The sequence below is a fragment of the Aythya marila genome (genome assembly GCF_965140915.1).
Source record: "Aythya marila genome assembly, chromosome: 12".
Taxonomy (NCBI): Eukaryota; Metazoa; Chordata; class Aves; order Anseriformes; family Anatidae; genus Aythya; species Aythya marila.
This window is the reverse complement of record NC_139053.1, coordinates 12,691,537-12,697,708: the sequence shown is the minus strand read 5'-3', so window position 1 is coordinate 12,697,708 and position 6,172 is coordinate 12,691,537. Positions and strand designations below refer to the sequence as shown.

The following is a 6,172-nucleotide window of genomic DNA, read 5'->3' as shown; positions in this document are numbered from 1 at the left end:
ATTAATCAGCTTGTCTGAGCACTTTATGTAACAGAGCATGCACTAGGAGAGAGCCTGCTTTCTCCCCTGGTACAGTAAGTCTATAGCATTTCATTCTGCAAAGAAAAGGGATCATACTTCTGAAATCTAATTCTGGATGGTTACTCCATCCAAGAGTCTGTATTAAATAGGAAAGACATCTTTGATTTTTTCCCCTGCTGTTTCCATGTTTGATCTGTTTTAAAAATCAGCATCATGAGAATTGGCCATAGAATCACTTCTCATTCTTCAGAAATAAGAGCATCTGTGGTATTCATACAAATGGTGCTTTCACATTTGTAACCAAGTCAGCATTGGCTGTAGGCACTCCTAAGCAGAAAAGGGAAATGCCTGAGGGCCAAAACATTGGTTCTTCTTAAACCTTCAGGATTCTGAAATACAAAATCAAATAAAGAAATGCATTTAAATAGCAAGTGAGCTTTATTTATTTTATAAAAAACAGCAATTTTTCAGATTGCCTATAGACATGAACAGAGTACATGTCTGTGATACCCTGGATTTTTAACTGAACAATGCTGACTGACTTTGCATGTTATACAAAAATCATCTACACTGAACACCTTTTTACTAATTCTCTAAACACTTCAAAAAGAATGCCATGGGCAATTTCTGTGACTCTCTGCTAATTTACCTTGTACTAATTTTCAAGGTATGTGTAGGTCACTAGCATCCTCCAGCATGCATCTTGTAACAGTGCACTTGCTGGAAATTGCATGAAATAAATCTAATCCTATTGCATGTTAAGCGCACAGTCTCACTTTTCCAACACTATTCACGTTTAAAATGGCTTTGTATCTCATACTTAAAAACATGACACACAGAACAAATAACCAGCCCTCACTAGATACGCCCAAGCCTTGTTGTCATGCAGAAGGGCATTCTTTAAACAGTTACAGAATTACCCATTAGTAATTGCAAAGAATGATTAAGTGACATTTGAAGTGACGAGTATTTGGATTGGTGTTTAAAAAATGTTATATAAAGATGGATGGACAGATACACAAACCTTTCTGCAGTTCTGACAGACCTTAAAAGATTTTCTTTATAGGACTAACAAAGGGCTGAGATATATTTCATGATAAATTACATGAGGAATTGCACTGGTGTAAATAAGGAATAATTTGGCATATATGTATTGAATTGGTACAGATTTATATTGATTTTTATATAATTCTGAATCCAATATTAATTTTGGAAGTTGGTTATAAAGTTATAAAGCATTATGTTATTCAGCTGATAACATTATTAATAACACAAAGAAAGTAGTTTCATTGTATATATTCCCATATATTTGGGAAGTTTGTGAGACAACAAAGCTGCTTTGTTAAAATACTTCCAAGGTTTTATTTTCACATCACACACTTCTACACTTCTCAGGGCACCAGAAGCATAAAGAAATAAGCATCTGAAGAAAAACAAAGACAGAGGATTGATGTGGAAAAAGAAAATATCAAAAGCTATTTCCCTTAGCTGTGAACTGTTATGACAAAGTTGTAGAGGTGAACACAACTTTGGAGGGAAAGTTTGTGTGCTCTGCTTATGTAGCACACTCTGAAGGTCCAAAAGCACTCTGCTATTTCTGAGACCTTACACTCCCAGGTTTTTTAATTGCATCTTGATTTTTCACATTACTGATGTCTCCTATTTTCCTCAAGGGAAATCTATGGTGTAGAATGGAAGAACAATTTTATATTTCATATTATTTAGTATTTTCTCTTTGTTATTTATTTCCACTTACAATTGGGAATTATACTTCTTATTCAATTCTGAATTCAAGATGATCAACCCCCCATTAAAACTAAATTAAAATATAATAGTATATGTATTGTATACAGATTAACAAAGATGAAGCTCCCTTATGCTGGATATAAGTCAGACCTAGACCAATAGGTAGTTAACATTCAAAAAAATTTAAAGATAGGCAAAGCACTGGAAGAGGACAAAAAAAAAAAAAAAAAAAAAGTATTTTGTTAGTATTGCCAATCAAAGTAAAAAAACAAAACTTACTTTTCCTTTGATTTATTTATATGGAGCTATACGGTGTTATATGGAGCTGGAGCTATGGACACTAAGAGGATGTGAAGACAAAAATTCACTGGGTGAACACTGAAATTATTGGAAATAGAGGGAGATCCTAGGGAAGAGGTGGAGAGTTGAGAAATACTCAACAGAAGACTGCTGGTAGCACTAGCAAGCAAGGAAAAAGGAGAATAGCCAGAGCAAAACAAAAAGTATTGCTGATATATCTCAGATCAGGCTATGCTCTCTCTTTCCAACTCTACCCTCTTTCACAGCTGTGCTTCTTAGCTCCAGACAGACATCCCCATCTGTGCAAAGTTCAGTTGAAAGTTTGATTTACAGATTGCACAAATGCTGTTTCAGGGACAAAGGTCACCTTTCAAAGTAATTTATAGTTCCTTTCCTTACTGAAGTTAAATTTAAGCTCTTTTCTCTAATTTTGTTTTAAGGCTAAGAATTACTTAATGCATAAAATTCTAGTTTTGCAGCTTTGTAAAAGACATCAGGCTCACCCATTACTATGGAAATATAGCTCACTTCTGCTAAAGAAATTTCACCAACAGAAATCTCCTTTACAAAATCCCTCTCGGCACAATGCAGTAATGGAAGGACAGGATCTAAACACTCTTTGCAATACCAAAGCCTTTTTTCCCCCAGGAATTTAAGTAGCTATACTTCATTCTCTTATTTGCCTGCACTTTTCCACCAGTAATTTGTATTACTTTGCCTTTTTCAACAAACCATCATTTCGTTGGGTGGGCATCCTATTTTTCATTTGGTTTCAGTATTTTAAGAATACTAAATTGTCAAAAAAAACATTAAAAACAAAAACATATATATATATTTTTTTTCCTAGTTGAAGTAATCATACAAAAATGTGCATGGTTCATAATTCTGTGTCCCTCTTTCTCTGCAGGCTAGAATCTGTACAGAAGGCAAGCTCACGTGGGAGGTAACCTAAGCTTAGGCCAAACAAACTATAAAGCTGGCAGTGACACCAGTTGAGACTGAAATTCTCACTTATCTTCCAACAGCAGCACTTAATTTCCTTGAAGAGGGAACAAAATTGCCATAATGCAGATGTCCAAACCCACTCGTTCTTGATGGCAACAAGTATTCTCTAGTATTCCTGTTTATCAGTGAACATCTAGCTAGCCTCATGGCACTAGTTTTGCTTATTTAGAGCTTCTAGGTGACATTAAGAGACTGATGCAAGCAGACTGAATAGCTTCTTAATACCCCTCTTCTAGCTAAGCAAGCATTTCAGAGACACTTCATAGTAATGCTCAAAGAGTCACGATACCTGAATAAGGCAATATCTGTGTAAAAATGTGGTTTGTGCTATGCACGCGTGTTTGATAGCTTTGCCATCAGATTTCTGTAAAGGAGTTTTGGTTACCTCTAAGAATCATTTTAAAAAGAATGTCTATACTACATTAATGTGCCATCCCCCCCCCCCAAAAAAAAAAAAAAAAAAAAGACAACAAATAAACAAACAACAGAGATACGAGATGCTTATTTCCACTGTTAGACAAGAAAACACTACTTATCTATGGATAAAGAGCATAAAGAGCAGCTGCAATGCTTAATCCATCCACAACATTCAAGTCTACTACATGTTACACAGTAAACCAGAAACTCTTTATTAAAAGAAATATTTACAGAGATGCCTCAACGCTGTTTCCTTGCTGTGGGTATGCATTGTATTATTCTTCCTTCCTCAGTCCTATTTTTTCCCCTAGGATAGACATATTCATGTTTACATTTCAAAAATCATACACCAATCCATGGCAAGTCAATATAAAAACACCAGGAAAGTGATACTATTGATCTGAATACACAGGCCTGATAAACCCAGTGCCCTGAGTGACTGCAAAGATTAAGCATGCCAGTACTTAAGAGTTTTTCCTTTTAATTGAACTGTGCCTTCTTTATCCTCAGGAACAAAATAAACAAAGAAATTACAACAAAAAAGCAAATCAACCTTGCCTTGTCAGTCTATGTGCTCTTTCCTTTTGTGGATTAAAAAGCTCTACTGTAGTATATTGACACTTCTTAAACAAGCATGGTGAATTAAGAGCATTTACTCAAAACCTTTTTTTTTTCCCTGTAATTCTAATTAACAGTACTTTCATCTAGAAAATTTTAAACATATGTTTTACTTTTCATCATATTAATTTTGACAGACCTCCTTTATCAGTACTTTAATTACCAGCAGGTAAGGGAGGCAAAGTGAGTATGACATGCTATTACTTCTGCTTGATTTGAAGTCTGCTAGAGAGACTCTCTCTCAACTCATAGCTGAAATTGTCTTATCTCATACATTCCCAGGATTACTGTTTCATGTAAATGTCATTTTTGCTGTCCAAAACATTAAAAAAGCCCACACCACTGCAATATAACTACTGTCTCTTTCTGAGAGACATGAGGGAAGCTGTATGCTTTTGATCAAAGACAAGATCCCGACTTCAAAGCAACACCTCATCTGTAAATATATTACACAGTACTCCTAGTAAAGAAATGGGGACTCCTTGATTTCAAATAACCTAAGGCTAAGATTGTGAGATTTGCCTGCGTTCTCAGAGTTTTAATCTTACTGCTCTGAATACGTACAGAAAATTAGACAAAAAGATATTACAGACTCTGGGTTCTCATCTCTTCTTATTTATCTAAGTCTTACAGCTGTAGTCTGATACTTCATTGAAAGAAGACCTGACTTACCCCAGACTGAGAAATGAATGCAGAAAAACTACGAATTTCAGAGGCATCAGAGATTTTTTACAAAACCTAAGTCTCCCTTCCACTGACAGAAAGCAGTTGCTATGTACCTGCAGACGCTCTACCACTAATTTGATTGGAATCTTCTAATGATTTCCTTTATCACCAGTGGATACGTTTTCATAATTCCTTTCATTGCCACAGTACAGAAAAGTGAAACAGAATTCCAGGTTATCTTCAGTGGCTTCATCCACTCAAAGACAGTTGGGAAAGGACATTAGGTTATCACATAATATGCTAATCAGCATGGACCAGGATGGTATCAGATCATACAAATAACATTAGCTATTTAAGAGCTGACTCCAGCGCTTATATTTTCACATACAATGAATGTGCACGGATGGGTCAGTTTTACCATCAGCTGACGCTATCATCAACAGAGCAAGTGTGCAGGTATCACTTTCATCTTCACGCATGGTCAACAGGAAACAGCCTAAGACACTGAAATCTGTGCCACTTTTCAGTAAAAACTTTTCTTCTCCAGCACAAAAAATAATTATAACTTGGTGATCTAGGTGTATATTATAAATCACGCTATTAATTTTATCGTATCTTTTGTTTAAAACAAAAAATCTAATAGCTGAAATAAATTTTGTTTTACAGGAGTGAATATTACATTTTCTAGAGAACTGTAAAAGTTGTTACTTCTAATTAGGAATTAAAACCTCTTGAAAGCTCAAGACTGTTAAATAAGCTGAAAGAAGCCTTTGTTTCTCCCTTATCTACTGCCAGGTTGTGCACCTTCCCATTTTCGCTAAATGTATTTGTTGCTGTAAACAGACAGCAAAAAGAGCTCAGAGCTCCTCTGGATTTGAAAGGGTTCGTTTCCTCCTGGGTGTCCACACCAGCATTTTCACTATTGAGCAAAGTATACTCAGTCAGAAATTCAGCATTGCTGCTCCTATTCTCCTTCCTTCTCATACTGCTTTTAAAATGTTATTGTATCCCAGCCAAGAGACCTAAGGTGAATTTGGTCCAAAGAAGGTGGTTCCCATGTACCAGCACCACTAATCTAAAGCAAAACTTTCCTCGAGGTGAAGATGCAGATTGTAGGGCAGCTATCTTGTGTTAGAAGTCTGAAGGAGACTAACAGCCACAGAACAAGACAACACAACACAAGTCAACGAGCTCTACAACATTTATATAAAATGTGAACCTACAAAGATGTTCTTAATTTACACAGAACCAGATCGGACACTTTCCTGGACTCATGCTGCAAAGACCTGACAGCCACTATTTGTGCCGTTAGCACAGAAGGCGTACACCTCAGTATGCTTGGTTGCATTCTGCCATCTCTGTGCTACTGTCTTGCAGTGAAACTCCCACAACTTCTTGA

The 6,172-nt window shown here is 36.0% G+C and overlaps 1 long non-coding RNA gene across 1 annotated transcript in view; it reads right to left on the bottom strand.

Annotated features, from left to right (window-relative positions):
- Nucleotides 1-377: 377 nt before the first annotated feature.
- LOC309882853 overlaps nucleotides 378-6,172 on the bottom strand; it is a 45,530-nt gene continuing 39,735 nt past the window's right edge. The window contains exon 5 of the long non-coding RNA XR_014318369.1: nucleotides 378-410. This is a non-coding gene — a long non-coding RNA (uncharacterized lncRNA). The remainder of the gene's footprint in view (nucleotides 411-6,172) is intronic.